Below are 10,812 nucleotides of genomic sequence, written 5' to 3'. Positions count from 1 at the left end.
TAGTTTAAGAGATACTGTGTGGTACAAGTAGATGGCAGCAGTGTGTTTTGCTGTAAATATTCCTAATAAAAGTATTGTGCTAAATTATGTTATAGGAAAACACCTAAATTAGTAATTTCTCCCACTGTCTTTTGATAGCATTGCTTATACATATATATGAGATAGCCAAGCATGTCTATCAGTCACTGTTTTAATTCCACAGGGTATTCTTGAAAAATCATCTTTTCTGTGTACTAGAGCTGTTCTGTGTATGAGGGAGGACAATTCTGAGTTTCCCAAACTGTCTCTTGACACCCACAATTGAACGACGATTTTGGTTGTGATTGTATAGTTGTGCTCCTCTCACAGTGTTACCATTCATGCAGTCCACAGCTTTCTCCGTATCCATTCCTGAGTTTCCCATCTCTGGGGAAGGAAAAAAGAATCATGAGAACACTGGCTAAAACAGATTTTGTAACCATCTATGCCCATGGGTGTGGATTTTACCTTTGCCCCATGCCCTTTGCAATATACAAACATAAACATCAAACCACAAGCACACAATTGAGAACACCAAAAGAAGAGGACTCGCCACTCCATAGCCATTATTTTCCAACAGGAGGCCTATGCGACTTTAGCTAGTTCACCAGTGCCCTAGAGCTTTTCAGTTTTTGTCAGAATTTCTTTTTCACTGAACTGCCAGTTAGCTGTCTCCCTCAGCAGTCAGGTAACTCTTGGTGCTAGCACAAGGAAGAAATAGAGGTGCACAGCCAAGATGAGAAAATGAAGATAGCATTGGATCAGCACTGACTTAAATCAGCTGGAATTGATACAAAATGGCAGCTGTGTCTTTACAGCAAGGTGAAGATGGGAATTTTGGGGACAGGTCTGCCAATCTGGATGAAATCTCTAAATTACAAGTTGCCTGTAATCTTGCTGAAAAACAAAATACATTACTTAGTTTTCTATTGAGGTTGGTAATCCTCAAGCATTTACTTGTATGAATAAGACAAGTCACAAATTGTTACACTGTTCAAAACTGCTTGAGACGTGTTCCTGCTGCCAGGCTTGCAATGGGCATTCTCAGCCAGCCTAATGGCAAGAATGGGGTGGAAGGGTCCTTGCTTACTGCTACAGCAGGGCCATCACCTCCTGGTCTGCGCTGCCAACAGAGATGGCTTTAGGTTCTATGTGGTGGGCGCAATCTGTCTGCTCCTAGAAGGGAAGATAAAGCTGCCCACAGATGCAGCAGCTGCACATTTCAAAGATTCATTGCTTTGTCCTTCTCATGTGCAGCATAGGAATAAAAAATGAGGTCTCTTGAATTCAAACAGAATGGAGCCAGACACCATTTTAATGCGGGAGAGGTACAAGTAATTTGTAGTACTAAGAAACATTTAGCAGACAATTAATTGACCACTAGAGGGGATCATAGGAGTGGAGAAGGAGTTGAATGTACTACATGATAAATGCTTTCCTCTAATCCAAGCTTGCCTATGTGCAATGCTGAACTGTATGTGCACAGTTTAAAAATGATTGAGAAAAGACAGCACTCTCTGTGTACTTAGGTTGATATAAGAAGCTTATATTAAGTTTAAAATACATCAATAACAGGTTTTTCTTGTTACAATGAAATAGCTTCTTTACACAGATATTTTTTCATCAGTTTAACTTAATGCAGAATAAGTCTGTTCAGCTTCCATCTGTAAAAAGGTGCTAATCATTCTTTTAACCTGTTTAAAAAAAATAGGTTCTGCTCTTCAGACTTGCTGTCATTTAAACAAGTATGGCTTGCTTGTTTAAAAGCTAATATTAAATAGTTTTTAATCCTTCCATAAGCTTTTTCTTATCTTTAAGGATGATTTAGGAGTAGCCACCCTAAGCAGTATGAACCTCATTACATCATTGTGGAATCAGAGTGCAAGTTGACATTGATCTATATGTTTTAATTACATCAGTCTTGCAAATGAAGTATTTGCAATGTGAATGATGTGATATCCATGTCACCAAACCTGAACAAATTTCGACTAGCTACAAGGATCCTGCCCATCCATTTACTGGCTATCGTGCTGAAATAGAACTTGACATCCCATCATAAATATTTGATTTAGAAATCACCCTTTTAACTTCCCTTTTATCTTCCAGACCAAATCAAGACACCTGAAACAGTGACATCAAAGTTTTCAGTCCAGAATGAATTCTTTCAAGAAACTATGCACAGTAATACATTCTGCAGAATACAAAGTTCAGTTCCTTGAAAATGGACTGCTCTCAAACGACTTTCTTGTGGCACATCTCTCTGCACAGGGGTGGGAGGGGCCAGAACCATTGACACTTTGCACAGTGACTGCAACATACCCACTAGTACCCTTTTTCCAGTACTTGTCTAAGAAGGTGGTGTCTTATCACTGTCCTTGAGTTGGAATAAAAAGTATAAGGCAGTCTAGCTTTGTAAGATTATAGACTTAATTGCACATAGTTGAAGCTACTGAGTTTTGTCATTTACCTTTGAGGTAGTAGGTGTGGGGGCCTAAATATTTCAGTGAGATGTGCTCACACCTTTCAGCATCACTAAATAAATATGAATAATTTGTTTCTCTTTTTTCCCTAGTGGTGCATTACAAGAGAAGCATTATGACTATGAAAGAACCTAGATTTCTTTTTGTTTAAGTGGAGTCTCCCACGGAATATATTAATACACAACAATACAGAAAGAAAGGCATTGAACATAAGCAGCTTTACAAAAGGGAAAGCTGAGTGACACATGGAATTGCCAGCACCTTTCACCTCTGTCAGGGGACTCAGTTTAATTGTCTTCTTGCTACCAAGATAGTAATTATACTGTAAGGACTAATTATATCTGAAATTTCTGTTGTTGGTTTTTTGTTTTTTTTTTTTTTTTTTTTTTTTTTTTTTTTTTTTTTTTTAAGGGAAAGTGAGAAGATGATGCAGCCCTTAGGTGCCCAGTGAGCATTTGTTTGTGGAAGAGGCTGCAGAGTGCTGGTTGTAATTTTGTAGGCATTATTCCATTATGAATGAGATTGAAGCCACAAACTAGTGCAACATATTAAGTGAGCAAAAAATGACAGACCTGCAGTAAGTCTGGCCCCTGATGCAGCAAATGTTCAGCCTGGCAGGACAAAGCAATGAATATTCCAAGTTCTTATTTCTTATTCTTTTAAAAATAAACTGTGCCCATTTTGCTCTTCAGACCATATGGCATGAATCATTTCAGTGAAGCATTCATCACATCATGATTTACACTGACATTAGCTCTTAGAAGTTAAGTGGTGGGGCTTCACTGGGGGCAGCTTCATGTATTACAGCCATTCTTGTCGCTTTCACTTGTTTCACTGAAAGTAATTTCATTAATCTCAGCTCAAAACTGGAGTTATGGGAGTAAAACCCAAGCACAAAGTGTTCCTGCATTTAGGTTTTCTGGTTGAAACTTAATTTACTCATAAATGTACACAAGCTCATATATGATGTAGTCATAGGTGCCTGATTGCTACTTTGTTTTCATTTTAAGTACAACACAGAAAAGTCTGCTGATAGTTATAGCAGATACATATTTAATTAGAAAATGCTGAATATTTAAATGGCAAAGAAGGTATGTGATCAGGAGTGTGAGTTACCTGAGAGGGATTCCCTGAGGTCAGAAACCTGCTACCAAGTTCCAAGTTCTGGCAGCCTGTGTCAGTAACACCATAAGGCTGCAGGGCTGTCCAGGAAAGCCTGTGAACAAGGGCAGCACAGACACTGTGCAGCATCCATAGGGAAACTGAGGATGTAGATTTGCAGCAGCTCCCTCTTTCAGCTCTTAATTCTCTTTTATCACTACCTGGGTTTTTTTTTTTTTTTTGTTTGTTTGGTTGGTTGGTTGGTTGGTTTTCCATGGATTTCCCACACTTAAGTGAATTTTCTGTGGGGTTTTTCCCCCTATTCACCCCTGCTGATAGACCAGGGAAAGGAAGAACTTCTGCATATAGTAAGACAAAATTATTTCTCTGCTAGTCATGTACACAGTGTGACCCTAGGAAATCACTTAAAAATCTGTACTTCAGGTGTAACAGCACAGTGTTATCTGAGTAGTAAAGATGGTAGACCAGAATTTAATAAATAGAAGAAATAATAATAATCATCATACTGTCCTTGATTGATAAAATGTAAAGTATCACACTATCTGTCCTAGTTAAAATAAAAGACAGAAAACATGGAATATTATTAAATGATGGGAATAGTTTACTTCTAAAAAAAAATCTCTGAATCAAAACATAAAGTGGAAAATGTTGGGTCTTAAATGTAAGGCTGAGACTTTCAGAATATGAGGCATCCATTCCACTGGGGCTTGACTCACAAGTCATACTTCACAATTTATAGCAAAACTGGATTCTTAACATATTGGAATAAAGATTTTTAACAAGCTTCCATCTGTTAAACCAGCGAATTGGCTTGGTCTGATCATGCTTGCTGTTTTAATAAATAATTTTTCAAACCACAGCTTTCAAATTAGTTTGGAGCATTTCAACTCACACTAGCTGTGGCCAGTTGTGAAAGATTGACATTGCCTGTAGCTTTGGAGGAGCCTGCACCACACAGAGGGCCTCCCATCCTGGTGGCTTGGAATAAAGGCACACCAGTGCCATTTAGGAAGGGTGGGCTGAGAAGTGACCTCAGGATAGCCACTTCCTTGACTAATGGTATTGCAAATGAGACATAATTGGTCTCAAACAGGAAGGGAGTGAACCACTAAAGTCCGAAAGCAACTCCCTGTCTGGAAGGTGTGTTTGCCACAGCAAAAAAAAGCTACTCTGTTTGCATGGGAAAATGAACTGAGGGCATATTTGCCTTTTTGCTGGGTTTTTCTTTTTCAACAGCAGAAATGAAAATGTCAACAAAGAAGTGTGCATGGAATTAAATTCTTGCTTTTCTCTCTCTACCACAAGACATTTAGGGTGTATCTATATTTTTCAATCATTTTATATATTAGTATTAAAGATTAAAGCAAAGCGTCAGTAAAGTTAAAATGAATGTTTATGGTCCAGAATAAAGCAGTCAAAAAGCCATCAAAAAGAAGTCATAATGGGAGAGGTGGTTAAAAAAAAGTGGGATTAAAAGCATGACTATTAGCAGCTAAAAAGATACACTAGCATGAAAGGCTGAGCATGCTTGTGTTATGCAACATGCTTCTCAAGTCCTGAGTGATGGGAGTATCCCAAACAGGAAGTGATGAAGATTTGGATGCTGACCACCAATCTATAGTGTCAGAGTTTTTCTTACCAGACAACAGAAATATGAATTATGCAGTTCATAGTTTCTTCTCTGTCTTCTCTATTTCTATATCCACGCTCATCAATTTCTTACTAATGCTTTTGTGGGGCGTTTGATCCAAACTTTTTTCCTCTCTATCTCAATCTCATCCTTGTCCCAGTTCCCCTTATAAACTTCAAGAGACTGCAAATCACAGGAAATGACAAAGGTTCAGAGAAATGGTGCTCAAATAATCTAATCTATGTGAGGCGGTTAAGGTGACATAGCTGAAATAATAAAAAAATAGTAAATTAAAGGAATGTGAAGCAATTGAGCCCAAAATATTGAAATCTGACAGCACTAGAAGCAAATAAAAAAAGTATGATGTGGCCTTTAACGAATGGAGTCTTCCTCTCATGGAAAAATTCAATACAAACTCATATTTGCACACATCCATACATATACATATGCATATATAAAAGCAGATCCTTAACTTATATTTCAGGCTAGGGGAGGTTTTTGTTCTTAGTCTGTCTTTTTCAAATGATTCACCGAGGTACTGCTTTTGTGAAACTACTTAGCATAATTCTATTGGATTCTCCTAGGAAAAGAAATAAGGTGTTTTTGGAAAGCTTATTTTCCTTTCCCTTGAACTGTAGGCCTTTTTTTTTTAAATAGTAACTCATCCTTTTGGTTTTCTTTCACCCCTTTCACCCCCTCTATTGCTATTCCTTGAGAACTGTGGGTGTCTGATGAAATGGTGAACATCACATGATGTCACTTAGCAACCTGATGTTCATAAATAGCAACAATCATTTTTCTAATGGCTATTTTCCCCATCAGAAAAAATGTTTAGACCCTTTCCATTCTGACAGTGCTGAATTCTTCATCTGACTTCCAGTATATTTGTTGCTTATGCTTTCCTTTCTGGGGGTCCAATTTCACATGATTATATCATGGCTGATGCTATTAGGATGCTTCTACATTTTTCTGAGCTTCCTGGTTACATGTAATGACAGTAATTGTTAGCACCATTGAAGATCTTTAAGAATAGTCTCCTCTCCATTTTCCTAAATGCCTGCATTGCTTAAGTCTCAGATGCTCTTAACATACTGTTGGTGAGATGAAATCAGAAGGGTCATCCAAAAACCATTTTTTAATTTTTAAATGCCTTTGGGGAATGCTCAGGAAGGTCAGAGATTTATCAATTCTTTCAGAAAGAATCTGGTAGGATTTGTGTGTATCCTCTTAATATGAGTATAATCATTTAAAATATTGGTTTTGCTGTGAAGGACTGTCTCTGTTGAATGACAGATTTTTGCAAACAGCTTACCTTCACAAGAGTATTAAGATGGAAACCAGAAGATAAGATTATAAACTATGGAAAGTAGAATTGTGCAAGCCCTTGAAAAGGATCTTGCAAAATATCATTTAGTAAATACAGTGAAATCATACAGCCACCTAAGCCCAGCTTGTCCTCAAGTTCTCTGAGAGCACAGAAGAAAAACCAGCCCCAAATCCTGTCCGAGCAGCATCAGTTCCCCTCTCCCTAACCATATGGCTGCTCCTCAGAAAGCTGGGGCTCTGTAACTGAGAAGAGGGAGTAACGTGGGTGAAACCAAGAGACTGTCATCGTGTGTGCATGACCGCTTCCACAAATCCTCCAGCTACTCTGTAAATACTCCTTCCCTCTCACTATTTGCATTGGTAATTCATACACCAAGTAAGCAATGACACAGAATGACACAGATAGGGAAAAATATCTGGTTTTCTTGCTCTCTTTATTGCTTTTTTTTACTTGATATAAAAAATAATTATACTACAGAACAGAGAAATAAGGAAGACTGTAGTTCCTTTCTATTTCCCAGACATCTTTGTCATTCATACCTTCTTTCTGTGGATATGCATTTCAGTTCTATAAAACTGGGGGGGAACCCTCTGATAGGAACACTTATGATGCCCCAGAGCTCTCTGCTGCTCTCGAATAGCTGCCGTATCTCACATCAGCAAACTATTGCTATCTGAGCTACTTCAGGCACAGCGGCTCATGTCTGGAGGGTGACAGCAATGAAATCACTACAAGCAGTCTGGAAATTCAACTTCACTGTGGTGAAGTCAGAAGAATAAAAACTGCAAAATAAACTGCTTTCTCTTGTTGAGGAAAGTGAGGACAGAGGTACCTAATCAACAGCTCTCAGTCTACTAAAACCTTTAAACTCAGTTTAACAGGAGAGGCAGATAAAGCAATATGTCTAATATATGACTTTCTAGGTTTTCCTCTGGCAAGCAAGCAAAATTAAGACTACTGTAATGAAAGATTAATTAATCCAAGCTGGGATTTGATGTAAATTACGCAGACTGAGAAAATTAAAGAAAGATTATGGCCTCTGCAAATGCATTTTTATCCTCTGCCAATACAAGGTGTTTTGGTTTTTTTTTTTTTAATTCACATTTTTAGTACAATATATATGATGGGATTATTCACAGAAATCATCAAATTCAGGATGTGCTCACATAGAAAGAAGATTACTTCCCAATATATTTTTATTTGCCTCATAATCCTTTGTATTTTACAGTGTGAATTAGAGTTGGAAGACATATCTAAATCAAAGACAGGTTGTGGGGTGTAGCAAAACTAAAATCTCAAAACAGTTATGAGCTGAAATGAAGATGATTTAGGAAGGAAGAGTATTTCATGCTCATTGTATGTCAGTAGATGGTGCTCTGTATACTATCTACACACAGAACGTATATGCAAAGAATGGTTTTATAGATGGTGATTGTTATGTTGCCTTCCCTTGGTGAAATGGAAAGAACTTCTGGGGAAAAAAACCTATATATCAAATTCAAGCTATTCACAATTCTAGTTACATTTACTTGAAAATATACATTTTGCCCCTTATTTTCTAACTCATCTTTGAATTCAGGTGTGTTCATAGAGGGGCTTGCTTCAGTAGATCTGGCTTCTGCAGCAAAATATCATGTAGCAAGTAAAAACAAACTAGCAAATTTGTTTGCTTCACAGCTTAACTGAATTTCATTGTAAGCCCCTTACACAGAGCTATTTGTTGCATTTAGATCCATTTAGGTACTTATCTGGGAATGATATTCCTTAATAGTCTTTTAAAACCCCATTTAACAATAAACTTACTTTCAATACATTTTATGTTAACTCTTGATGCTGACCTTCCCAAATTATAATTCTCCTTATTTGTTCTGAACATTAGTGGACTCCTCTAACACATTAGTATTATTTAGAACTTCTTTTGTAGGAGCTCTTGCTCATCCTTATTTTATTTTTTTGCAATATAGGCACCCATTCAGACACCAGTAGATTTCCAGTCATAACTAGAAGATTTCCAGTCATAACTAGGAATAAAAAGTAAGTAGTGCTGAGACATGACCAAACTTTAATGTATGCTGTTTCCTATTTCTTTTACTAAATGACGAGTTCAGCATCTTGCAAGACAGGAAGCTCTCTGTTTGTTACAAATCACAGTACATACAAAGCATGTAATGGCCTAGTTGTGGCAATGAAAAAGTTCCTTTAAGACAATTTGAGTACACCTGTAGGCACCCAGGGATCTTTTCCCCACTCCTTTCTAACACAGGACTAGTGCTCCTTGCTCTCTATTAAAACACAGAGATAGTGAAAAAGTATTTTTAGATGGAAGAAGTTGGTTTAGTTGGTGATTCCACTGAGACACTGCTATGTTTCAAGAAGAAAAATATGGTGGACAGAAGGAAGGAGTCAGGATAACATGCTGGAGCAGTTTCTAGGCCAGTTTTCAGCTCTATCGGTTTTCTTGAAGACAAGTTAATGGAGGGGCCCAAGTCTTCCCCTTGGTTTTGCGTGCTACCAGCTGCAATGCCGTGATGTGAAAACCCAGCCTTTCTTAAAGCATGAAAAATCTTGGATGTGGAAGGGTAAAGCTCATATATCTGATTGATCTGAGCAAGAGATAGGTTAGTTATCCACTGGGAAATACCAATGGACAGGCAAGGGTCCAAGGGTTGCTGTTGTTCTAATTACCATTCAAATTGTGTTTCTTAATCACTAAGAAAAGAGGGTTGGGGGTTGTATATTCTAACTGACTATTTCTGCATTTTCTATATTGTGGGAGATCCAGATTTGAACTGCTGTGCAGCCTTTGGTCACACCCCTCAGGTCATGCTCCCACACCTGTCTGCCAAGCCCCATCAGCCCATCATGTGTTACCCTATCCCGCCCACTCTCCCCGCTCCATGTCCCCAGCCATGGCCCCCATCACATCCCTGTCCCCATCCCACCAGGCTGCAGGCTGAGGCTTTCTCAGGCAAGCCTTCTTCTTGAAGACTGTCAGTTATGAATAAATTTAATTCACTGAGAAGTTTCACTGAGAAGTTTCTAGAATTAAGTCCGCCCCTGTACTTGGAAATGTGCCTTTTTGACACAGAAAATATGTGTTCTATAGAAAGCACACTGCACTAAAGAAATTTTTCAGAGCGCCTGGTGGATGGAACCAGAGTACCTGGTGGTACTCACTTAAGAGTACTGACACCAGCAGTGCTGGGGTCCAAGCCTGGCACTCTAAGCCCAAGGGGTTACTCAGTCAGGCTGAACTACTGGGACTAATTCACACGCCCTCCTTTCTGGAGAATTTTAGTTAGTAAATCAAGAATCATAGATAAATTATGAGGAACTTCTGTTTTGTGAATCCTGACAGATCCCTGGGGCTGGGCTGCCCAGTAACTTGCTGTTTGATATGATTGCACCTGTATGTCCAGCCAATATATAACCTCACACATGAAATACTAGGCACTGAGTGATTTCAGGTGCTTTTTAGTGTGGAGTAGATAAGGCAACTGAATGTGTCTGTAAGTGCCTACAGAAACACCTGAGGAAAATAGTCCTTGCTCTGAATTTAGCTCACAATCCCTATGAGATACAGTTGGCTGTCCATGAAAAGGGAACACCTCTTGGAAGTATTGCAAAGGAAACCAATTGGTAAAAGTGAGAAGTGTAGAGGCAGTACAACTCTACAGAAAGGGGGCAGGTTAATGCACTTGACAGAATAAGACACTGCCTTGAAATACAGATTTCAGCTGGAAAAAAATACATTTTCAAACCAAAATGTTAAGTAAGTTTCTTCCTAGATTCTACAACTGTAGTAAACATTTATATAGAGATGACCAATTTGAGAATCAAAAGGAAGATTAACAGCTTTAGTTTTATATGCTAGCAGCCAAATTAATTTCTCACTTTGTGGAATTCATCCAGGCTTCTACTCTCTAACTTTAGTGAGTTATTCCAGATTTAAACCAGTGTAAGCAAGGGCAAGTTAAAAATACTTGTGCCACAATTGGCCTTGAAAATACATTTCTCCATGACAGACATTAAACCGACTGCTGAGGCAGACAGCATGTCTTGCCCATAATAATTTTGTATTTGCTTCTTTTTCTCAGTCCTTAAAATGAGTTCATAACTTCATGACTCTAAGAGTAAATGCATTACATAATGAATACACTTTTTATTCAATATTTGGGGGAAATTAAAGTAAATGTTGTGTGTAATAATACTGCTTGGAAAAAGCAGTGATGATA

This window comes from Vidua chalybeata, chromosome 6 (assembly GCF_026979565.1).
Source record: "Vidua chalybeata isolate OUT-0048 chromosome 6, bVidCha1 merged haplotype, whole genome shotgun sequence".
Classification (NCBI taxonomy): domain Eukaryota; kingdom Metazoa; phylum Chordata; class Aves; order Passeriformes; family Viduidae; genus Vidua; species Vidua chalybeata.
The sequence above is the reverse complement of the archived record's forward strand: the minus strand, read 5'-3'. Positions refer to the sequence as shown.